Consider the following 27,099-nt stretch of genomic DNA (forward strand, 5'->3'; position numbering starts at 1 on the left):
AGCAGGGGTGAGAGACAGGTTTGGTGGTATGTACAGAAGTTTGATTAGAGAAAACTTGGAGGAAGTGAAGTGTTTTAGATATCTGAGAGTGGACTTGGCAGCGATTGGAACCATGGAAGAGGAAGCTAGTCACAGGGTGGGGGAGGGGACGAAGGTTCTGGGAGTGTTGAATAATGTGTGGAAGGCAAGAGCGTCATCTCGAAGAGCAAAAATGGGTATGTTTGAGGGAATAGTGGTTCCAACAATGTTATGTGGTTGCGAGGCATTGGGCTATAGATAGGGTTGTGTGGAGGAGGGTGGATGTGTTGGAAATGAGATGTGTGAGGACAATATGTGGTTTGAGGTGGTTTGATTGAGTAAGTCATGAAAGGGCAAGAGAGGTGTGTGATAATAGAAGGAATGTGGTTGAGAAAGCAGAAGAGGGTGTGTTGAAATGGTTTGGTCTCATGGAGAGAATGAGTGAGGGAAGATTGACCAAGAGGATATATGTGTCAGAGGTAGAGGGAAGAAGAAGCAGGAGACCAAATTGAAGGTGGCAGGATGGAGTGAGAAAGACTTTGAGCGATTGGGACTTGAACATACAGGAGGGTGATAGGCGTGCAAGGAATGGAATGAACTGGAATGATGTGGTATACTAGAGTAGACATGCTGTCAGTGGATTGAACCAAGGCATGTGAAGCATCTGAGGTAAACCGTGAAAAGGTTTGTGTGGCCTGGATGTGGAAAGGGAGCAGACATTTCACATGCCCTTGGTTCAGTCCACTGACAGCACTCTGTGCAACCCTATCTATAGCCCATGCTTTGTTAGCATATAATATTGTTGGCACTATTCTTCCTTCAAAGATACCCATTTTTGCTCTTTGAGGTAACGTTCACTCTTCCCACACCTTCTTCATCACTCCCAGAACCTTTGCCCCCTTCCCCACCCTATGACTCGCTTCCATGGTTCCATTCGCTGTTAAGTCCACTCCCAGATGTATAAAACAATTTACATCTTCCAATTTTTTCCATTCAAATTCAGATCCCAACTAACTTGTCCCTCATCAATGCTGAACCATATAACCTTGCTCTTATTCACATTTACTCTCAACTTTCTCCTTTCACACCTTTTTCCAAACAGTCACCAATTTCTGCAGTTTCTCTCAAGAATCAGCCACAAGTGCTGTATCATCGGCAGACAACAACTGACTCACTTCCCAGGTCCTCTCATCCCCTCTCTCCAGAACTTCTTAATCACCCCATCCATAAACAAATTAAGCAAGAATGGGGACATCAGGAACTCACACCGCAGACCGACCTTCATTGGGAGCCAATCACTCTCCATTCTTCCTTCTTGTATACATGCCTTACACCCTTGATACAAACTTCTCATTACTAGAAAACTTCCCTGCTTCTAGCTGCTTACCTCCCACACCATATACTCTTAAGACCTTCCACAAAGCTTATGGTATGTATTATCCAGATTCATAAATGCTATATACAAATTCATCTGTTTTTGTAAGTATTTCTCACACATTCTTCAAAGCAAACACCTGATCCACAAATTCTTTATCACCTCTGAAACCACACTGCTCCTCCTCAGTCTGATGGTCTGTACATGCCTTCACCCTCTCAATCATTACCCTACTATACACGTATGCCTCTAGTTTGAACACTCACCTATATCATCTTTACCTTTATAGAGTGGCACTATACATGCATTCTGCCAATCCTCTGGCACTTCACCATGATCCATACATACAACGAATATTCTTACCAACCAATCAACAACACAGTCACCCCCTTTCTGAATAAATTCAACTGCAATACCATTCAAACCTGCCACCTTACTGGATTTCATCTGTCACAAGGCTTTCATCACCTCTTCCCTCTTCACCAAAGCACTCTCCCTGACTATTTCACTTTGCACACCATCCTGACCAAAACTCCCTACATCTGCCACTCCATCATCAAACACATGGTACATGGTGAGGTGCCTGAGCATGTGCAAAATGCATGTATAGCACCATTGTAGAAAGGTAAGGGGAATAGATTGAATGTTCAACCTATTCAGGGTAGGGTTGTTGAGTGTACCTGGTAAGTTGTATGGAAGAGTAATGATTGAGATGGTGGGGGTATGTTGAGAGCATTATATTAAGGAAGAACAGTGTCAATTCAGAAGTGGTTGAGGATATAGGTTTCAGGTTTTTTGCTTTAAAGGGTGTGTGAGAACTGATGATAAAAACAGAAGGATTTGTATGTAGTATTAATGGATCTGGAGAAAACATTTGATGGGGTTGATAGAGATGCCTTATGGAAGGTTTTAAGAATATATGGTTTGGGAGGAAAGCTGCTTGAAGCATAGAAGATTTTATCAAAGGTATAAGGCATATGTACAAGTAGGACAGGAGGAGAATGAATGGTTCCAAGAGAAGGTTGGTATGCGGCAGAGATGTGATTTACCATGGATTTTTAAGTTGTTTATGGATGGGATGATGAGAGAGGTAATTACAAGAGTCTTGGAGAGAGATGCAAGTATGCAGTCTGTAGGGGATGAAGGGGAAGTAAGCCAGTTTTTTTTTTTTTTTTTTTTTTTTTTGCTGAAGACTTAACACTGGTGCCAGATTTGAGTGAAAAACTGCGGAAGTTAGGGATTGACTTTGAAAGAATGTGTGAAAGAAGGAAGTTGAGTATAAATGTGAATAAAAGCTAAGTTATTAGGTTTAGCAAGGTAGAGGGACAGATTATCTGCAGTGTAAGTTTGAATAGAGAGAAATTGAAGGAAGAAGTGTTTTAGACATCTAGAAGTGGACATGGTGGTAAATGAAACCATGGGAGAAGTAAACCTTCAGGTGGATGAGGGGCAAAAGATCTGAGGGCAATGGAGAATGTATGGAATGAGAGTTTGTTATCTGGGAGGGCAATTTTGGGTATGTTTGAAGGTATGATGGTTTCAACAACATTATATGGATGCAAGGCATGGGCTGTTGGTGGGAATGTGTAGAGTTGAGTTGATGTTGCAAATGAAATGTTTAAGGACAGTATGTGCTGTTAGGTGGTTTGATTCAGTGTGTAATAAAAGGTTAAGAGAGGGGTGTAGTAATGTAAGCATGTGGTTGATAGAGTTGAAGAGGGTGTGCTGACATGGTGTGGATGCATGGAGACCATGAATGAGATGATGACAAAGAGGATATATTTGTCAGAAGTGGAAGGAACAAGAAGGGGAGGCTGAATTGGAGATGAAAGGTTGGAGTCAAAACAATCAGGGCCTAAACATGCAGGAGAGAATGAATTTGACTTATGTGGTATACAGGGCTGTCAGTGGACTGAACCAGTGCGTACAAAGCAGCTAGGGGAGACCATGGAAAGGTCTGTGGGGCCTGGGTGTGGTTAGGTAGCTGTGGTTTCAATGCATTATACATGACAGCTAGAGAATGGATTCGAGTGAATGTAACTTTTCCTCACTTGTTCCCTTGCAAACTCAAGAAACAGCAATCAAGGGTGGATGTATCGGAAATGAAATGTTTGAGGACAATATGGGGGTGTGAGGTGGTTTGATTAAGTAATGAAAGGGTAAGAGAGATGTGTAGTAATAAAGAGTGGTTGAGTGAGCAGAAGAGGGTGTGTTGAAATGGTTTGGTTTGGACACAGAAGAGAATGAGTGAGGAAAGGTTGACAAAGAGGATATATGTGTCAGAGGTGGAGGGAACAAGAAGAAGCGGGAGACCAAATTGGAGTTGAAAGGATGGAATGAAAAAGATCTTGAGCGATCAGGGGCTGAACAGACAGGAGGGCAAGAGGCATGTAAGGAATGGAGTGAATTAGAACAATGTGGTATACTGGGTCAACATGCTGTCAATGGACTGAACCAGGGCATGTGAAACATCTGAGGTAAACCATGGAAAGGTGTGTGGGGCCAGGATGTGGATAGGAAGCTGTGGTTTCGATTTATTACACATGACAGCTAGTGACTGAGGGTGAACGATTGTGGCTCTTTTTTTTTTGTGTTTTCCTAGCGGTTACCTCGCTGAAGCAGGGATTAGTGATGCTGTTTCTTGTGGGGCAGGATGGTGCTGGGATTGGATGGATTCAAATAAGTATGAGTATGTACATGTGTTTATATGTATATGTCTGTGTATGTGTACATGTATGGGTGTTTATGTAGATATATGTGTATATGAGTGGATGAGCAATTTTTTGTCTGTTTCCTAGTGCTATGTCGCTGACGTGGCAAATGGCAACCAAGTATAATAATAATATTAATAGTAATAATATTAATAATGATTTTTTTCATACATATTTGCCATTTCCCATGTTAACGAGGTAGCGTTAAGAACAGACAACTAAGCCTAAGAGGGAAATCCTCACCTGCCTCCCTTCTCTGTTCCTTCTTTTGGAAGAGTGAAAACGGGAGGGGAGGATATTCACCCCCCCTGCTTTCTCCCTTTTAATCACCTTTCATGACATGAAGGGAATATGTGGGAAGTGTTCTTTCTCCCATATCCCCAGGGATAAATGATATATATGTTTATTTATTTATTTATTATACTTTGTCGCTGTCTCCCGTGTGAGCAGTGAGGTAGCGCAAGGAAACAGATGAAAGAATGGCCCAACCCACCCACATACACATGCATATACATACACGTCCACATACACACATATGCATACCAATACATTTCAACATATACTTATATATACATACACAGACAAACATATATACACATGTACATAATTCATACTTGCTGCCTTTATTCATTCCCATCACCACCCTGCCACACATGAAATGACAACCCCCTCCCCCTGCATGCGCATGAGGTAGCACAAGGAAAAGACAACAAATGCCACATTCGTTCACACTCAGTATCTAGCTGTCATGTATAATGCACCGAAACCACAGCTCTCTTTCCACATCCAGGCCCCATAAAACTTTCCATGCTTTACCCCAGCTGCTTCACATGCCATGGTTCATTCCATTGACAACTCGCCACCCTGGTATACCACATCATTCCAGTTCACTCTATTCCTTGCACGCCTTTCACCCTCCTGCATCTTCAGGCCCCGATCGCACAAAATCTTTTTCACTCCATCCTTCCATCTCCAATTTGGTCTCTCACTTCTCCTCGCTCCCTCCACCTCTGACACATATATCCTCTTTGTCAATCTTTCCTCACTCATTCTCTCCATGTGACCAAAACATTTCAATACACCCTCTTCTGCTCTCACAACCTCACTCTTTTTATTACCACACATCTCTCTCACCCTTTCATTACTTACTCGATCAAACCACCTCACACCACATATTGTCCTCAAATATCTCATTCCCAACACATCCACCCTCCTCTTAACCCTATCTACAGCCCACACCTCACAATCATATAACATTGTTGGAACCACTATTCCTTCAAACATATCCAGTTTTGCTTTCTGAGATAATGTTCTCGCCTTCCATACATTTTTCAACACTCACAGAAGTTTCGCTCCCTCCCCCACCCTGTGACTCACTTCCACTTCCATGGTTCCATCCGCTGCCAAATCCACTCCCAGATATCTAAAACACTTCACTTCCAGTTTTTCTCCATTCAAATTTACCTCCCAATTAACTTGTCCCTCAACCCTACTGTACCTAATAACCTTGCTCTTATTCACATTTACTCTCAGCTTTCTTTTTTCACACACTTTACCAAACTCAGTCACCAGCTTCTGCAGTTTCTCACCCGAATCAGCCATCAGTGCTGTATCATCAGCAAACAACAACTGACTCACTTCCCGCACCCTCTCATTCACAACAGACTGCATACTTGCCCCTCACTCAAAACTCTTGCATTCACCTCCCTAACAACCCCATCCATAAACAAATTAAACAACCATGGAGACATCATGCACCCCTGCTGCAAACCTACATTCACTGAGAACCAATCACTTTCCTCTCTTCCTACTTGTACACATGCCTTACATCCTTGATAAAAACTTTTCACTGCTTCTGGCATCTTGCTTCCCACACCATATACTCTTAATACCTTCCACAGAGCATCTCTATCAACTCTATCATATTCCTTTTCCAGATTCATAAATGCTACATACAAATCCATTCATTTTTCTAAGTATTTCTCACGTACATTCTTCAAAGCAAACACCCGATCCACACATCTTCTACCACTTCTGAAACCACATTGCTCTTCCCCATTGTGATGCTCTTTACATGAGTTCACCCTCTCAATCAATACCCTCCTACATTATATCCCAGGAATACTCAACAAACTTATACCTCTGTAATTTGAACATTCACCTTTATCCCCTATGCCTTTGTACAATGGCTCTATGCATGCATTCTACCAATCCTCAGGCACTTCACCATGAGCCATACATACATTGAATATCTTCACCAACCATTCAGCAACATACTTACCCCCTTTTTTGATATATTCCTCAGCAATACCATCCAAACCCACCTCCTTGCTGGCTTTCATCTTCTGCATAGCTTTCACTACCTCTTTTCTGTTCACCAAATCATTCTCCCTGATCCTCTCACTTTGCAGACCATCTCGACCAAACCACCCTATATCTGCCACTCTATCATGTAACACATTCAATAAACCTTCAAAATACTCATGCCATCTCCTTCTCACATCACCACAACTTGTTATTACCTCCTCATTAGCCCCCTTCACTGATGTTTCTATTTGTTCTCTTGTCTTATGCTTTTCATTTACCTCCTTCCAAAACATCTTTTTATTCTCCCTAAATTTTAATGATACTCTCACCCCAACTCTCATTTGCCCTCTTTCACCTCTTGCATCTTTCTCTTGACCTCTTGCCTCTTTCTTTTATACATTTCCTAGTCATTTGCACTATTTCCCTGCAAAAATCGGCCAAATGCCTCTCTCTTCTTATTCACTAATAATCATAATTCTTCATCCCACCACTCACTACCCTTTCTAATCTGCCCACCTCCCTCACTTCTCATGCCACAAGCATCTTTTGCGCAAGCCATCACTGCTTCCCTAGATACATCCCATTCTTCCCCCACTCTGCTTACGTCCTTTGCTCTCACCTTTTTCTTTTCTGCACTCATTCTCTCCTGGTACTTCCTCACTCAAGTCTCCTTTCCAAGCTCACTTATTCTTACCATTCCCTTCACCCCAATATTCTCTCTTCTTTTCTGAAAACCTCTACAAATCTTCACCTTCACCTCCACAAGATAATGATCAGACATCCCTCCAGTTGCACCTCTATGCACATGAACATCCAAAAGTCTCTTTCACACGCCTATCAATTAACACGTAATCCAATAACGCTCTCTGACCAACTCTCCTGCTTACATACGTATGCTTATCCCTGTTGATTGGGGAGAAAGAATACTTCCCATGCATTTCCTGCATGTTGTAGAAGGCGGCTAAAGGGGACGTTAGTGGGGGCTAGAAACCTTCCCCTCCTTGTATTTTACCTTGCTAATATATATATATATATATATATATATATATATATATATATATATATTTATTTATTTATATAAAGAAGAAAGTTAAGAGTAAATGTGAATAAGAGCAAGGTTATTAGGTACAGTAGGGTTGAGGGTCAAGTCAATTGGGAGGTAAGTTTAAATGGAGAAAAACTGGAGGAAGTAAAGTGTTTTAGATATCTGGGAGTGGATCTGGCAGCGGATGGAACCATGGAAGCGGAAGTGAATCATAGAGTGGGGGAGGGGGCGAAAATCCTGGGAGCATTGAAGAATGTGTGGAAGTCGAGAACATTATCTCGGAAAGCAAAAATGGGTATGTTTGAAGGAATAGTGGTTCCAACGATGTTTTATGGTTGCGAGGCGTGGGCTATGGATAGGGTTGTGCGTAGGAGGGTGGATGTGCTTGAAATGAGATGTTTGAGGACAATGTGTGGTGTGAGGTGGTTTGATCGAGTAAGTAATGTAAGGGTAAGAGAGATGTGTGGAAATAAAAAGAGCGTGGTCGAGAGAGCAGAAGAGGGTGTTTTGAAATGGTTTAGGCACATGGAGAGAATGAGTGAGGAAAGATTGACCAAGAGGATATATGTGTCAGAGGTGGAGGGAACGAGGAGAAGTGGGAGACCAAATTGGAGGTGGAAAGATGGAGTGAAAAAGATTTTGAGTGATCGGGGCCTGAACATGCAGGAGGGTGAAAGGCGGGCAAGGAATAGAGTGAATTGGATCGATGTGGTATACCGGGGTTGACGTGCTGTCAGTGGATTGAATCAGGGCATGTGAAGCGTCTGGGGTAAACCATGGAAAGCTGTGTGGGGCCTGGATGTGGAAAGGGAGCTGTGGTTTCTGGCATTATTGCATGACAGCTGGAGACTGAGTGTGAGCGAATGGGGCCCTTGTTATCTTTTCTTAGCGCTACCTTGCACACATGAGGGGGGAAGGGGGATGGTATTCCATGTGTGGCGAGGTGGCGATGGGAATGAATAAAGGCAGACAGTGTGAATTGTGTGCATGGGTATATATGTATGTGTCTGTGTGTGTATATATGTGTGTACATTGAGATGTATAGGTATGTATATTTGCATGTGTGGACGTGTGTGTATATACATGTGTATGGGGGTGGGTTGGGCCATTTCTTTCTTCTGTTTCCTTGCGCTACCTCGCAAATGCAGGAGACAGCGACAAAGCAAAATTAAAAATATATATGTGGTTTCAGAAGTGGTAGAGGATGTGTGGATCAGGTGTTTGCTTTGAAGAATGTATGTGAGAAATACTTAGAAAAGCAAATGGATTTGTATGTAGCATTTATGGATCTGGAGAAGGCATATGATAGAGTTGATAGAGATGCTCTGTGGAAGGTATTAAGAATATATGGTGTGGGAGGAAAGTTGTTAGAAGCAGTGAAAAGTTTTTATTGAGGATGTAATGCATGTGTACGTGTAGGAAGAGAGGAAAGTGATTGGTTCTCAGTGAATGTAGGTTTGCGGCAGGGGTGTGTGATGTCTCCATGGTTGTTTAATTTGTTTATGGATGGGGTTGTTAGGGAGGTAAATGCAAGAGTTTTGGAAAGAGGGGCAAGTATGAAGTCTGTTGGGGATGAGAGAGCTTGGGAAGTGAGTCAGTTGTTGTTCGCTGATGATACAGCGCTGGTGGCTGATTCATGTGAGAAACTGCAGAAGCTGGTGACTGAGTTTGGTAAAGTGTGTGGAAGAAGAAAGTTAAGAGTAAATGTGAATAAGAGCAAGGTTATTAGGTACAGTAGGGTTGAGGGTCAAGTCAATTGGGAGGTGAGTTTGAATGGAGAAAAACTGGAGGAAGTGAAGTGTTTTAGATATCTGGGAGTGGATCTGGCAGCGGATGGAACCATGGAAGCAGAAGTGGATCATAGGGTGGGGGAGGGGGCGAAAATTCTGGGGGCCTTGAAGAATGTGTGGAAGTCGAGAACATTATCTCGGAAAGCAAAAATGGGTATGTTTGAAGGAATAGTGGTTCCAACAATGTTGTATGGTTGCGAGGCGTGGGCTATGGATAGAGTTGTGCGCAGGAGGATGGATGTGCTGGAAATGAGATGTTTGAGGACAATGTGTGGTGTGAGGTGGTTTGATCGAGTGAGTAACGTAAGGGTAAGAGAGATGTGTGGAAATAAAAAGAGCATGGTTGAGAGAGCAGAAGAGGGTGTTTTGAAGTGGTTTGGGCACATGGAGAGAATGAGTGGGGAAAGATTGACCAAGAGGATATATGTGTCGGAGGTGGAGGGAACGAGGAGAAGAGGGAGACCAAATTGGAGATGGAAAGATGGAGTGAAAAAGATTTTGTGTGATCGGGGCCTGAACATGCAGGAGGGTGAAAGGAGGGCAAGGAATAGAGTGAATTGGAGCGATGTGGTATACCGGGATTAACGTGCTGTCAGTGGATTGAATCAAGGCATGTGAAGCGTCTGGGGTAAACCATGGAAAGCTGTGTAGGTATGTATATTTGTGTGTGTGGACGTATGTATATACATGTGTATGGGGGGGGGGGGGCCATTTCTTTCGTCTGTTTCCTTGCGCTACCTCGCAAACGCGGGAGACAGCGACAAAGTATAATAAATAAAATATAAAATATATATATATATATATATATATATATATATATATATATATATATTTTTTTTTTTTTTCAAACTATTCGCCATTTCCCGCGTTAGCGAGGTAGCGTTAAGAACAGAGGACTGGGCCTTTTTTGGAATATCCTCACCTGGCCCCCTCTGTTCCTTCTTTTTTGGGAAAAAAAAAAAACGAGAGGGGAGGATTTCCAGCCCCCCGCTCCCTCCCCTTTTAGTCGCCTTCTACGACACGCAGGGAATACGTGGGAAGTATTCTTAATCCCCTATCCCCAGGGATATATATATATATATATATATATATATATATATATATATATATATATATATATATATATATATTTATTTATTTTGCTTTGTCGCTGTCTCCCGCGTTTGCGAGGTAGCGCAAGGAAACAGACGAAAGAAATGGCCCAACCCACCCCCATACACAATGTATATACATACACGTCCACACACGCAAATATACATACCTATACATCTCAGTGTACATATATATATACACACACAGACACATACATATATACCCATGCACACAATTCACACTGTCTGCCTTTATTCATTCCCATCGCCACCTTGCCACACATGGAATACCAATCCCCTCCCCCCTCATGTGTGCGAGGTAGCACTAGGAAAGGACAACAAAGGCCCCATTCGTTCACACTCAGTCTCTAGCTGTCATGCAATAATGCCCGAAACCACAGCTCCCTTTCCACATCCAGGCCCCACACAACTTTCCATGGTTTACCCGACTCTTCACATGCCCTGATTCAAATCCACTGACAGCACGTCAACCCCGGTATACCACATCGATCCAATTCACTCTATTCCTTGCCCTCCTTTCACCCTCCTGCATGTTCAGGCCCCGAACACACAAAATCTTTTTCACTCCATCTTTCCACCTCCAATTTGGTCTCCCACTTCTCCTCGTTCCCTCCACCTCCGACACATATATCCTCTTGGTCAATCTTTCCTCACTCATTCTCTCCATGTGCCCAAACCATTTCAAAACACCCTCTTCTGCTCTCTCAACCATGCTCTTTTTATTTCCACATATCTCTCTTCCCCTTACATTACTTACTCGATCAAATCACCTCACACCACACATTGTCCTCAAACATCTCATTTCCAGCACATCCACCCTCCTGCGCACAACTCTATCCATAGCCCACACCTCGCAACCATACAACATTGTTGGAACCACTTTTCCTTCAAACATACCCATTTTTGCTTTCCGAGAAAATGTTCTCGACTTCCACACATTCTTCAAGGCTCCCAGGATTTTCGCCCCCTCCCCCACCCTATGATTCACTTCCGCTTCCAAGGTTCCATCCGCTGCCAGATCCTCTCCCAGATATTTAAAACACTTTACTTCCTCCAGTTTTTCTCCATTCAAACTTACCTTCCAATTGACTTGACCCTCAACCCTACTGTACCTAATAACCTTGCTCTTATTCACATTTACTCTTAACTTTCTTCTTTCACACACTTTACCAAACTCAGTCACCAGCTTCTGCAGTTTCTCACATGAATCAGCCACCAGCGCTGTATATATATATATATATATATATATATATATATATATATACTTTTCTTTCTTTTAAACTATTCGCCATTTCCCGCGCCAGTGAGGTAGCTTTAAGAACAGAGGACCGGGCCCCTGAGAGAATTTCCTCACCTATCCCCTTCTCTGTTCCTTCTTTTGGAAAAGTAAAAAAAAAAACGAGAGGGGAGGATTTCCAGCCCCCCGCTCCCTCCCCTTTTAGTCACTTTCTACGACACGCAGGGAATACGTGGGAAGTATTCTTTCTCCCCTATCCTCAGGGATAATATATATATATATATTTTTTTTTTTTTCATACTATTCGCTATTTCCCGTGATAGCGAGGTAGCGTTAAGAACAGAGGACTGGGCCTTTGTGGGAATATCCTCACCTGGACCTCTCCTCTGTTCCTTCTTTTGGAAAAAAAAAAAAAACGAGAGGGGAGGATTTCCAGCCCCCCGCTCCCTTCCCTTTTAGTCGCCTTCTACGACACGCAGGGAATACGTGGGAAGTATTCTTTCTCCCCTATCCCCAGGGAAATATATATATATATATATATATATATATATATATATATATATATATATATATATATATGTATATATATATATTTTATTTATTTATTATACTTTGTCGCTGTCTCCTGCGTTAGTGAGTTAGTGCAAGGAAACAGACGAAAGAATGTTCCAACTCACCCACATACACATTTATATACATACACGCCCACACATGCACATATTCATACCTATATATTTCAACATATACATGCATATACATACACAGACATATACATATATACAAATGTACATATTCATACTTGCTGCCTTCATCCATTCCCGTCGCCATCCCGCTGCACATGAAATGGCACCCCCTCCCCCTATGCATGCGCGAGGTAGCACTAGGAAAAGACATTGAAGGCCACATTCGTTCACACTCAGCCTCTAGCTGCCATATTAATATATTATCACTGGGGATAGGGAAGAAAGAATACTTCCCACGTATTCCCTGCATGTCGTAGAAGGTGACTAAAGGGGGGGGCTGGAAATCCTCCCCTCTCTTTTTTTTGATTTTCCAAAAGAAGGAACAGAAAAGGGGGCCAGGTGAGGATATTCCCTCAATGGCTCAGTCCTCTGTTCTTAACGCTACCTTGCTAACGTGGGAAATGGCAAATAGTATGAAAGATGAAAACATATTTATATATATAATTACTTTTTCCCTCATCAGCGAGTTAGTGCAAGGAAACAGACGAAGAAAGGCCCGTGTACGCATATGCACATATACATGCATATCAACATATACATATATATATACATACACATATGCAAACATTACAAACATACACATGTACATATTCATACTTGCTTGCTTTCATCCATTCCTGTCGCTACCCCACCCCACAGGAAAACAGCATCGCAATCAGCAGAAGTAAGCTAATATTTCCCCAATCAGGGCTTATATTGCTATGGGTTATCTCATTGGTTCATATAACCAGGTGCTGCAGTAGAGTAGTGCAATGAAAGGTCGCTGGGCCCACAACTCCAGGGTAAAAAAGACATTAAAGAGTTTCAGAGTAGGGAAGGAGAAGAAGAGTCATTCATTTGCCCCCGATCATCGAGGTAGCACCAGGATTATAGACAAAAAGGCCACATTCGTTCAAACTCAGTCTCTATCTGTTATGTGTAATGCACTGAAACCACAGCTCCCTATCCATATCCAGGCCCTATAGACCTTTCCATGGTTTACCTCAGATGCTTCACATGCCCTGGTTCAGTCCATTGATAGCATGTCGACCCCGGTATACCAGTTCATTCCAATTCACTCTTTTCCTTGCACACCTTTCACCCTCCTGTATGTTTAGGCCCCAGTCGCATAAAATCTTTTTCACTCCATCCTTCCACCTCCAATTTGGTCTCCTGCTTCTCCTTGTTCCCTCCACCTCTGACATATATATCCTCTTTGTCAACCTTTCCTCACTCATTCTCTCCATATGTCCAGACCATTTCAACATGCCCTCTTTTGCTCTTTCATCCATACTCTTTTTATTTCCACACATCTCGCTTACCCTTACATTTCTTAATCGATCAAACCACCTCACACCAATATTGTCCTCAAGCATTTCATGTCCAACACACCCACCCTCCTCCACACAATCTTATCTGTAGCCCATGCCCTGCAACCATTTTACATTGTTGGAACTAATATTCCTTCAGACATATCCATTTTTGCTCTCCAAGATAATGTTCTTTCTTTCCACACATTCTTCATTGCTCCCAAAACCATCGCCCCCTCCCTGATCCTGTGACTCACCTCCCCAGTTTCATCTGTTGGTAAGTCCACTCCCAGATATCTGAAACACTTCACTTCCTCCAGTTTTTTCCTTTTAAACTTACATACCAATTAACTTGTCCCTCAACCCTACTGAACCTAATGAATAACCTTGCTGTTATTCACATTTACTCTCAATTTTCTCCTATCACACACTTCTCCAAGCTCAGTCACCAACCTCTGCAGTTTCTCACATGAATCAGCCACAAGAGCTGTATCATTAGTGAACAAGAACTAACTCACTTCCCAGGCCCTCCCATCCCCGACAGACTGCATACTCACTTCTCTCTCCAAAACTCTTGCATTTACCTCCCAAACCACCCCATCCATAAACAAATTATACAACCATGGGGACATCACACACCCCTTCCGCAGACTGACATTCACTGAGAACTAGTCACTCTCCCCTATTCCTACTCATACACATGCCTTACATCCATTGTAAAAACTTTTCACTGCTTCTAGCAACTTATCTCCCACACCATGTACTCTTAAAACCTTCCATAAAGCGTCTCTATCACCCACACCATATACTCTTAAAACCTTCCACAAAGCATCTCTATCAACCCTATCATATGCCTTCTCCAGATCCATGAATGTTACATACAAATTATCTTTTTTCTAAGGATTTCCCATGTACATTCTTTAGAGCAAACACCCGATCCACATCCTCTGCCATTTCTGTAACCACACTGCTCTTTCCCAGTCTGATGCTCTGTAATTGCCTTACCCTCTCAATCAATACTCTCCCATATAATTTCCTAGGAATACTCAACAAACTTATGCCTCTTACACACACACACACACACACACACACATATATATTTATAAATGAATAAATAATTCATTTCATATACTCAATCACTGTCTCCCATGTTAGTGAGGTAGCGCAAGGAAACAGACGAAAGAATGGTCCAGCCGACCCACATACACATGTATGTACATAAACGCCCACACACACACTTATACATACCTGTACATTTCAACGTATACATACATATGTACATATTCATACTTGCTGCCTTCATTCATTCCCTTGCCACCCCACCATACATGAAATAGCACACACACACAACCTGTGCGCACACACAAGGCAGCGGTAGGAAAAGACTATATATATATATATATATATATCTTTTTCTTTTCTTTCAAACTATTCGCCATTTCCCGCATTAGCGAGGTAGCGTTAAGAACAGAGGACTGAGCCTCTGAGGGAATATCCTCACCTGGCCCCCTTCACCGTTCCTTCCTTTGGAAATTGAAAAAAAAACAAGAGGGGAGGATTTCCAGCCCCCCACTCCTTCCCCTTTTAGTGGCCTTCTACGACACGCAGGGAATACGTGGGAAGTATTCTTTCTCCCCTATTCCCAGGGATATATATATATATATTTTTTTTTTTTTTTTTTTTTTTTTTTTTTTTATACTTTGTCGCTGTCTCCCGCGTTTGCGAGGTAGCGCAAGGAAACAAACGAAAGGAATGGCCCAACCCCCCCCCCCCATACACATGTATATACACACGTCCACACACGCAAATATACATACCTACACAGCCTTCCATGGTTTTCCCCAGACGCTTCACATGCCCTGATTCAATCCACTGACAGCACGTCAACCCCGGTATACAACATCGCTCCAATTCACTCTATTCCTTGCCCTCCTTTCACCCTCCTGCATGTTCAGGCCCCGATCACACAAAATCTTTTTCACTCCATCTTTCCACCTCCAATTTGGTCTCCCTCTTCTCCTCGTTCCCTCCACCTCCGACACATATATCCTCTTGGTCAATCTTTCCTCACTCATTCTCTCCATGTGCCCAAACCACTTCAAAACACCCTCCTCTGCTCTCTCAACCACGCTCTTTTTATTTCCACACATCTCTCTCACCCTTACGTTACTCACTCGATCAAACCACCTCACACCACACATTGTCCTCAAACATCTCATTTCCAGCACATCCATCCTCCTGCGCACAACTCTATCCATAGCCCACGCCTCGCAACCATACAACATTGTTGGAACCACTATTCCTTCAAACATACCCATTTTTGCTTTCCGAGATAATGTTCTCGACTTCCACACATTCTTCAAGGCCCCCAGAATTTTCGCCCCCTCCCCCACCCTATGATCCACTTCCGCTTCCATGGTTCCATCCGCTGCCAGATCCACTCCCAGATATCTAAAACACTTCACTTCCTCCAGTTTTTCTCCATTCAAACTCACCTCCCAATTGACTTGACCCTCAACCCTACTGTACCTAATAACCTTACTCTTATTCACATTTACTCTTAACTTTCTTCTTCCACACACTTTACCAAACTCAGTCACCAGCTTCTGCAGTTTCTCACATGAATCAGCCACCAGCGCTGTATCATCAGCGAACAACAACTGACTCACTTCCCAAGCTCTCTCATCCCCAACAGACTTCATACTTGCCCCTCTTTCCAAAACTCTTGCATTTACCTCCCTAACAACCCCATCCATAAACAAATTAAACAACCATGGAGACATCACACACCCCTGTCGCAAACCTACATTCACTGAGAACCAATCACTTTCCTCTCTTCCTACACGTACACATGCCTTACATCCTCGATAAAAACTTTTCACTGCTTCTAACAACTTGCCTCCCACACCATATATTCTTAATACCTTCCACAGAGCATCTCTATCAACTCTATCATATGCCTTCTCCAGATCCATAAATGCTACATACAAATCTATTTGCTTTTCTAAGTATTTCTCACATACATTCTTCAAAGCAAACACCTGATCCACACATCCTCTACCACTTCTGAAACCACACTGCTCTTCCCCAATCTGATGCTCTGTACATGCCTTCACCCTCTCAATCAATACCCTCCCATATAATTTACCAGGAATACTCAACAAACTTATACCTCTGTAATTTGAGCACTCACTCTTATCCCCTTTGCCTTTGTACAATGGCACTATGCACGCATTCCGCCAATCCTCAGGCACCTCACCATGAGTCATACATACATTAAATAACCTTACCAACCAGTCAACAATACAGTCACCCCCTTTTTTAATAAATTCCACTGCAATACCATCCAAACCTGCTGCCTTGCCGGCTTTCATCTTCCGCAAAGCTTTCACTACCTCTTCTCTGTTTACCAAATCATTTTCCCTAACCCTCTCACTTTGCACACCACCTCGACCAAAACACCCTATATCTGCCACTCTATCATCAAACACATTCAACAAACCTTCAAAATACTCACTCCATCTCCTTCTCACATCACCACTACTTGTTATCACCTCCCCATTTGCGCCCTTCACTGAAGTTCCCATTTGCTCCCTTGTCTTACGCACTTTATTTACCTCCTTCCAGAACATCTTTTTATTCTCCCTAAAATTTAATGATACTCTCTCACCCCAACTCTCATTTGCCCTTTTTTTCACCTCTTGCACCTTTCTCTTGACCTCCTGTCTCTTTCTTTTATACATCTCCCACTCAATTGCATTTTTTCCCTGCAAAAATCGTCCAAATGCCTCTCTCTTCTCTTTCACTAATACTCTTACTTCTTCATCCCACCACTCACTACCCTTTCTAATCAACCCACCTCCCACTCTTCTCATGCCACAAGCATCTTTTGCGCAATCCATCACTGATTCCCTAAATACATCCCATTCCTCCCCCACTCCCCTTGCTTCCATTGTTCTCACCTTTTTCCATTCTGTACTCAGTGTCTCCTGGTACTTCCTCACACAGGTCTCCTTCTCAAGCTCACTTACTCTCACCACCCTCTTCACCCCAACATTCACTCTTCTTTTCTGAAAACCCATACAGATCTTCACCTTAGCCTCCACAAGATAATGATCAGACATCCCTCCAGTTGCACCTCTCAGCACATTAACTTTTGGATGTTAATATATATATATATATATATATATATATATATATATATATATATATATAGATATATAGATATATATATGTGTGTGTGTGTGTGTATGTGCATCTTAACTGTGCCACATCGTGGAAGTTGTGACTCTGGTAACATATCCTGGTGTGTCTGTAAAAATTCTTCTTCTTTTGATCTGTTACAATTTGCTTCTGAAATACACAAAAGCGCTTCATCAAATTTTCCTGATTTGATTTTCCCTCATGGTTTGCAAGCTCATCTGTGATTGTCACATGTCTGCTTCGTGATTACACCATATGACCATAGAAAGGTCTGTGGGGCCAGGATGTGTAAAGGGAGCTGTGGTTTTCATGCATTACACGTGACAGCTCATATATGGATTTGGGTGGATGTGGCCTATTTTTGTCTGGTTCCTGACGCTACCTCGTTGATGCAGACAATGCTGTTTCCTGTGGTGGTGCAGTGGCACTGGGAGTGGATGAAGGCAAACTAGTATGAATATGTATTTGCATGGTTTGGACATATGGAGAGAATGCGTGAGGAAAGGTTGACAGAGAGGATATATGTGTCAGAGATAGAGGGAACAAGGAGAAGCAGAAGACCAAATAGGAGGTAGAAGGATGGAGTGAAAAAGATTTTGAACGATCGGGGCTTGAACATACAGGAGGGTGAGAGGCATGCAAGGAATAGAGTGAATTGGAACAAAGTGATATACCGGGGTCGATGTGCTGTCAGTGGATTAAACCAGGGCATGTGAAACATTTGGGGCAAAGCATAGAAAGATCTGTGGAGCCTGGATGTTGATAAGGAGCTGTGGTGTCAGTGCATTGCACATGACAGCTAGAGACTGAGTGTGAACGAATGTGGCCTTTTTTGCCTGTTTTCCTGGCGCTACCTTGCTGAAGTAGGGAGTAGTGATGCTGTTTCCCGTGGGGTAGGGTTGCTTCAGGAATGGATGAAGGCAAGCAAGTATGAATATGTACATGTGTGTATTCATATATGTATGTGTATGTATTTGTGTATGTTGATATGTGTATTTATGTATGTGTGCATGTATGGGCGGTTATGTGTATATGAGTGGATGGGCAGTTCTTTGTTTCCTGGTGCTATCTCGCTGAGATGGGAAATGGAGATCAAGTATAATAAATAACTATAGATATATGCGAGTATTGGCGAGTATGTATTTTTGTGTGTATATGAGTGAATGAGTCTTTTTTCATCTGCTTCCTGGTGCTACCTCACTGACGCAGGAAATGGCGATCAAGTATGATATATAAATAAATTAATGAATAAATATATGTATATGTATTTTCCTTGAAGATGGGGAGAAAGATTTTTCCAATCATGGACAAAAGTCCACATCAAGGCCAGGCCTTACTTGAGATAAGAGATAATTATGAAACAAATAGAAAAGACAAGGGAAACTATTTATGAATTTTGGAGGTGAAAAACCTGTAAAGTGTGCCAGGTCATAAGTATTGGGAAAGACACAAGGTGGTAAAGAGTTCCATATCTTCGACATGTAGGGAAAAAAGCAGTTGTCAAAACAGCCAACCCTTGAGTTGGCAATGGCCATTTGGTAATCATGTGATGCAGCAGCTTGCTAAGTATTGCATGGTCTAGCCATTTGTGTGGGCACACAGACAGCTAGCTCTCGGGAGCAAAAACCAAAGTAATACCTAGAGAAGAGGGAAGTGAACCAACATTGCAGGGTAGGGTAACAGGGTCAAGTTTGGCAATTAACCTGGGACAGTTTATAGGTCAGACTGCTTTCGACTCTGTCAAGTAAGGATGCAGAGCTTGAACCTCCCCAGATGTGAGAGCGGTGCTCCATACAAGGACAAATCTATTCTTTGTATAAACGGAGCGACTGTTAAGAAGAAAAGAAGTTTCGACATCTAAGCAAGACACTATTCTTGTAATGTGGGGTTTCCAAGAGAGAGTGGATCTTATAAAAGAAGTAGAATTACAGAGCCCTCAAAGGAGATACGAGTGTTGTGAGGAGTTTTTGACAGATGGGTAGAGACTGGATCTTGGAGGCATTAAACTTAACAAGGTTTTGTCTTCCATTGAGATATCCTGTCCGAGTTTGTTAAAGAAGCTCTGTCAAGACATACATGTTGAGAGAGAGAAGAAGGAGCAGAATTGAAAGATGTGGATGAATGCATTGTTTAGTCGTCATTTTATGATTGCATTGGATTATTTGTGCAGGGTAGGAGATTGTTGATAAAAGGCAGAAAAAGTGTAGGGGACAGGACAGAGCCTTGAGGGACACCACTGTTGATGGAGAAAATGGGGAGGCTGATTAGTCAACAATCAGAGAGAAGATTGGGCTAGAGGAAGCTTGACATGGAGCAAAGTGAGGGAGGGAAGCCAAAAGAGGGGAGCTTTTAGAGATGAGACCCTGATGCCACATCCTTTTAAAAGCTTTGGCTATGTCAAGGGCAACTATGCGACTCCCTAAAATCTTTCAGGTATGATGACCAGACATTAGTAAGATGGGAAAGAATATCACCAGTGGATCTCACCTTATGGAAGTCATATTGTGATTTTCAAGGTGTTTAAGGATATGGGAGTTGAGGAGGGATCCAAAGACTTTGGAAATGGTAGATATCAAAGCAATAAGTTGATATTTAAAGGGGTCAGAACAGTCACCCTTCTTAGGGATGGGATGTATCAATGCGTGCTTACAAGAAGAAGGAAAAGGTTTGGTTTTTAAACAAACTGAACACATGAGCAAGCACAGGTGCAAGTTCAGAGGCACACTTTCAGTACACAGGGATGGATGCCATCAGGACCATATCCTTTGCTTGTGTCCAGGGAAGAAGTGCTTTTCTGACAGTTCAAAAAGAGAATGCTGCTAATAGGGGCAGGAGCAGTTGGCTGGAAATCCTCCCTTCCTGTATTAATTTCCAAAAGAGGAACAGAGCAAGGATCCAAGAGAGGAGTTTTCCCTCTAAGGCTTTGTCATCTGTTCTTAATGCCACCTCGCTTATGTGGGAAATGGTGAGCATGTATGAAAGTATATATATATATATATATATATATATACATATCCTTGGGGATAGGGGAGAAAGAATACTTCCCATGTATTCCCTGCATGTTGTAGAAGGCGACTAAAAGGGGAGGGAGCGGGTGGCTGGAAATCTTCCCCTCTCGTTTTTTTTTTAATTTTCCAAAAGAAGGAACGGATAAGGGGGCCAGGTGAGGATATTCCCTCAAAGGCCCAGTCCTCTGTTCCTAACGCTACCTTGCTAATGCAGGAAATGGCGAATAGTATGAAAGAAAGAATATATATACACACACACACATGCTCCTTGACTTATGATAGGGTTATATGCTGATGAATCCAACATGAGTTGAAAATATGTCAAAAATACATTTAGTACTGAACATCATAGCTTAGCCTAGCCTACCTTAAAAGGTCTCAGAACACTTACATTAGCCTACAGTTGGACAAAATCATCTAACAGAAAGCCTATTTTATAGTAAAGTGTTGAATATCTCGTGTAATTTTTTTTAATACTGTACCTAAAAGAAAATAGTGATTATATGTGTACTCACACAGATGGGTGTTTTGTAAGCATGATGGGATGCAAAAACTCTGGCAGCACAGTACACTGTCGAGTAATGGTTGTTTACGCTCATGATCGCTTCGCTGACTGGAAGCAGTGGCTTGTTACCACTGGACAGCATCATGAGAGAGTGTCTTACTGCATATCGCTTGCCCGGGAAAAGATAAAAATTCAAAGTACTGTTTCTATTGAATGCATATTGCTATTGCACCATTGTAAAGTCGGAAATCAGAAGCAAACCATCATAAGTCAGGGGTCATATATATATATATATATATATATATATATATATATATTTTCCCTGGGGATAGGGGATTAAGAATACTTCCCACGTATTCCCTGCGTGTCGTAGAGGGCAACTAAAAGGGGAGGGAGCGGGGGGCTGGAAATCCTCCCCTCTCGTTTTTTTTTTTAATTTTCCAAGGGAAGGAACAGAGGGGGCCAGGTGAGGATATTCCAAAAAAGGCCCAGTCCTCTGTTCTTGGCGCTACCTCGCTAACGCGGGAAATGGCGAATGGTTTGAAAGATATATATATATATATATATATATATATATATATATATATGTGTGTGTGTGTGTGTGTGTGTGTGTACAAACCTCCAAGAGCCAGGATCAAACCCAGGACCCCTGCATGTGTATGTATATATATATATATATATATATATATATATATAGGTATATGTATTCATCCCAAAACCTTTCATACCCACAAAGCTCTGAAGACACTGAGCACTCAGTTGTCCTTTGGTCTCTGCACATCGACGCACAAAAATCTCAACACTTTTTGACCTGTGGTCCTGACCACAGGAGCCTCATATGGACAGGAGGGACTCCCAGGTCAGGATGTAAATATATGTATTAATTTATTTATAGTTACCTAGGACTAATTTCTGTGAAAGAGTCCTGGTTACCTAGAACCTTTCTAAAGTGCTCCTACAGCCATAGGATGTTACTTACAGCAGCAGGGGGCTTTGGAGTGAAAAATTCTTTGACAAGACTATGCTCCCAAAGCTATATACATGTATACAGGAAAATGGTGTGGGAATGTGTTATTTTAGGATTTTTTCTTAAGAAAAAATCTTTATTGTATTTGATTATCATTTAGACTTGTTTCAGTATCTAACTGCATGGGCAAGGTGGACTGTAATTATACAGACTTTACATACCAAGATGTCAAGACAGGTTTCTCCAGCAGGCTAGCAACACTTCTCTAGATCCATTCATTTATCCAGACTACAGAGCACTTATGTGTTATGCAGTCTGGTTTCTAATTTGCCTGTGTTGTAAATTGTTTCGTGTAGATATCCTGTCTTATAAATAGATTGGGAAATGTATTAGTTGCTCAGTTTATTATGGTGGTGCAGAGGGATTTGCCTAATCTCAGGTCTTGCTATTGTAGCTAAGGTCTAGATTGTTTTATAGTGAAGCTTTTTAATTCTTGTAAACAAATAAAAATAATCATAGTTTGTCATAATTTCCTGGTACTAATTCACCAACAGCAATGTTATTTTTGCAGTCTTAACTTTCTGATGGACACTTTAAATCAAAGGATTTGTAGGGAACAATATATCATCAGAGTAGTAATATAAGAATTTACCCTAAAGGAAGTGTTGTACCTAAATTGTGTAAATTTATTTTATAAAGTTACTCTGGGTTAATAGCTGGACACCATGAGCTAAGCCAGGTGGATAAAGTGTTTTTTTTTTTAAAGCCAATATGTGCTTCTAATATTAATTGCATATGGCTTCTGGCTGTAAACTTGATTCTTTAGACAACTTTGTATGTTGTGATATAGTTGATAGTAGTCCCAGGTTAATATGAATGAAACATAAAGAACAAATATGAAATCTGCAAGAAGTTCATAACAGCACTTTAAGTGGTGAGGTTATTGAGTGATAAATACACTCATATTGGAGTTCCACATGGGTAAGTGGCCCTATATTGTTTCATTCTGTGTTGTTTAGTAATGGGTAGCTATGTTCATCAGAAAAGTTAGTTGCTTTATCTTCATTTTTTTGTAAATATATATATATATATATATATATATATATATATATATATATATATATATATATATATATATATATATATATATTTCATGCTTATCTAAGTATATTTTGGTTGGAAAAGTTTGGTTTAATCTTTTATATACTGGGATGTTCCTTGTATGATTTTTCATGTTAATAAAAATTTATATTTCTATGCTTTACACCAAGGAAATGTGAGGTTTGTCACTGAACTTTCATATGTACCATGATTTGGTATGTGCTGCCATATAACTTTTAAGGTAACATGAAGTCGCAAAATCTGTTTAGGTAAGCACTGAAAATTAAAGGGTTTTAAATTTGCTAGAATGTATTTTGTTGCCTTGTTTGTATTTTTTTAGTGATTGAATGAAAATAAGACTTTAGTATAAAAGAAATATGATGTGTATGGGTTCCTTAACATGTCTCTTGCATACCATGATAGATGCCTAGGGCTCACTGTGACCATTATTGTTATTGTCTGACAGTTCATTTGGATATTGTATGTCATCCATCTTTGAGTGTCACACTTTAACATTCAACTTATACTTGGGCATAACTTGAAGACTCAAAATAAGATACTGATAAAACTTATTGATTTTTTGACTCAGAAGAGGAAGTCTCTCTCACATCCCCTACCTTTCATAAAGCCCCCTTGCTCCTCACGTATTCTGCATTCAGTCACTTAAAAGTCAACACACTTGCCTACACCTTTCGTGGTATATGTAACAGATTATTCCCCAGTAATTGTTACGTTCATCCTTAGCACCTTTTCCTTGCATAAAGGAACAATAATAGCTTTCACCCAATGCTCAGATAAAACCTGCTTGCAAGGTAAATTAAACGTCAGATTTATCCCCTCAATCATACTTTCTTTTCTGTACTTCAACATTTCAACTGCAGTCACATCCACTCTAGGTGCCTTTCCTACCTACATTGTCATCAGCATTCTTTTATCCCCTTCCATGCTATATGCCTCTACATTTGTGTCCTCTCTCTTCCATACCCCATTCCATAGCATGTGACAGCTGCTGCTGCCTCACCTTCTACATTCATTTTTTCAAAATACTCTTTCCATCTTCCTTTCACTTCCTCCTTTTGATTTAGGAACTCTCCTTCCTTACTTCTCACATTACATTTCCACTCTTATATCCACCTTTTTCCTTTTTAATCTCCTTCTGGGACACTTTCTCATTTTGTTAAACCTTTCATTCAATTTCCTTCCAAATCTTCTACTCCTCCTTCACATTCCTATGTCAGCTTCTTGACAGTCTGCTTATTTATCTTATATTCTTCCCTCCACCTGAGTTATGCCACTTATAAAAAAGCTTGACCAGTAAATTAACATGAAATGTAATTTAGTTTCTTAGATTAGCATCAAAAGAAATAGTGTCAACAACACTAACTCTGGATATATATATAGGTGAAAGAATACTTCCCACATATTCTCTACGTGTCGTAGAAGGCGACTAAAAGGGGAGGGAACGGGAGGCTGGAAATCCTCCCCTCTTGTTTTTAATTTTCCAAAAGAGGAACAGAGAAGGGGGCCAAGTGAGGATATGTATATATGTATATTACAGTGCCTGCCAATGAAGTTGGTGTGAGTGAGCCCACACCATTGATATTGACACAAATCGCTTCAATCCATTGACAGCACGTTGATCCCGGTATACCACTTTGTTCCAATTCACTCTATTCCTTGCAAACCTTACTTCCTCCTGTATGTTCAGGCCCCAATTGCTCAAAATCATTTTTTCACTTCATCCTTCCACCTCCAATTTGGTCTCCTGCTTCTCCTTGTTCCCTCTACCTCTGACATATCCTCATTGTCAATCTTTCCTCACCCATTCGCTCCATAGCTTCTATAGTTGCCTTTTTCAAGGGAAATAAGCCACTAAGGAAGTTTCTGATACTACCGGTGTGAGCTTAAGATCAACATAAGAAGTGAAGAAATTTGATGTTGACAGTGGCACTGCTACACACACCTGTGAAACTTCTCCATATACTCTTGAGTGGTTTTGAATATCAAGTGGATGAAAATCCACGCTTGAGTGAAGAAGAATTAAAAGAAAAACCTAGACTGCTCAGTGATGTGCCGGTAACAACAGAGCAGTGCCTCTTACACGTGGACCTAAGTACTGGAGCTGCAGACTGTGCTCTAAAGTTTTCATAACTCTTAGGCACCAGAATAGTCAATTTTAACAAGAAATATTATACGGGATACAAATAGGTTCAGAAGTGTCTTGTATAGTGATGAGAACACCTTTCTCTGACAGGTGGCCATAGCAGGCATGCGTACAGGCAATCAGGCTGTGATCCGTTTGACCCCACATACATTGCGAGGACATTAAAGTTCTCAGTTTCACTTATAGTATGGGGTTGTTTGATTTATTTTGATGTTGAAGACCTTGTAGTGTTGCTCGAGAATGAAACTATGAACACAGTTGCCTTAAGCTGCTGTGCGACCATTTTCCAGATTCATTCAAAAAGTGCTGGGCCGAAGTGCTCAAGCAGGATGGGGCTCCCTGCCACACTGCTAAACTGGTCCTTGATTGGCTTAAGAATTGTGTAGTGGAGTTTTTAAGTCCAATAGAAAACTTGCGGGTGCATATGAAACAGAAATTATGTAACATATTTCCTCGCTGCTTAAGCTGGAGGCAGCCACTCAAGAAATTTGGGCAAAGATAGAACCTAAATGGCTTCAGAACCTTGCTGATTCAGTTTATGATTACACTTAAATACAAAGAGGAAAGGAAAAACATTGAAGTACAAGTAAGTGGTGAATACACAGTGTTCATGGTTTCATTTCTTGTGTATCCATAATGGTTTTGTCACAGCCCCCTTGCTTCCAACTTCACTGGCAGGCACTAAAGAGGGTGGGAGCAAGGGGCTGGAACCCCCCCTTGTATTTCAATTTCTAAAAGAGGAAACAGGAATCAAGCAGGGAGTGCTCATCCTCCTCAGAGGCTCAGATTGTGGTGTCTGAATGTGTGTGAATGTAACGAAGATGAGAAGAGAGGAAAAAACCTGGATGTTATGGCTCTGAGTGAAACCAAGCTCAAGGGTAAATGTGAATAAGAGCAAGGTTATAAGGTACAGTAGGGTTGAGGGACAAGTTAGTTGGGATGTACGTTTATATGGAGAAAATTTGGAGGAAGTGAAGTCTTGAATATCTGGGAGTGGACCTGGCAGCAAATGGAACCTTGTAAGGAAATCAATCATAAGATGGGGAGGGGCAAAGGTTCTGGGAGCAATGAAGAATATATGTTTGAAGAACAGTAGTTCCAACAATATTATGTGGTTGCGAGGTGTGGGCTATAGATAGGGTTGTGTAGAGGAGAGTGGATGTGTTGGAAATGAAATGTTTGAGGACAGTATGTGGTGTGAGGTGGTTTGATTGAATGAATAGTGAAAGGGTAAGAGGGAGGTGGAAATATAAAATGTCTAGTTTTGAGAACAGAAGAGGGTATGCTAAAATGGTTTGGACATATGGAGAGAATAAGCAAGGAAAGGGTGACAAAGAGGATGTATGTCAGACATGAAGGGAGCAAGGAGAGCCAGGAGACCAAACTGAAGGAATGGATGGTGTGAAAAAGATTTTGAGCAATCAGGGCCTGAACATGTATGAGGGTGAAAGGCATGCACAGAATAGCGTGAATTGGATCGATGTGGTATACTGGGGTCAACATGCTGTCAGTGGACTGAACCAG

At 41.5% G+C, this 27,099-nt stretch overlaps 1 protein-coding gene across 1 annotated transcript in view; it reads left to right on the forward strand.

The window, feature by feature from the left end:
* Nucleotides 1–23,787, forward strand: part of Ak2 (Adenylate kinase 2) — a 115,872-nt gene extending 92,085 nt beyond the window's left edge. The window contains exon 8 of the transcript XR_011712889.1: nt 22,482–23,787. The gene's annotated coding sequence lies outside the window, so the exon portion shown is untranslated. The remainder of the gene's footprint in view (nt 1–22,481) is intronic.
* Nucleotides 23,788–27,099: the final 3,312 nt, after the last annotated feature.

This window comes from Panulirus ornatus, chromosome 6 (genome assembly GCF_036320965.1).
Source record: "Panulirus ornatus isolate Po-2019 chromosome 6, ASM3632096v1, whole genome shotgun sequence".
Classification (NCBI taxonomy): Eukaryota; Metazoa; Arthropoda; class Malacostraca; order Decapoda; family Palinuridae; genus Panulirus; species Panulirus ornatus.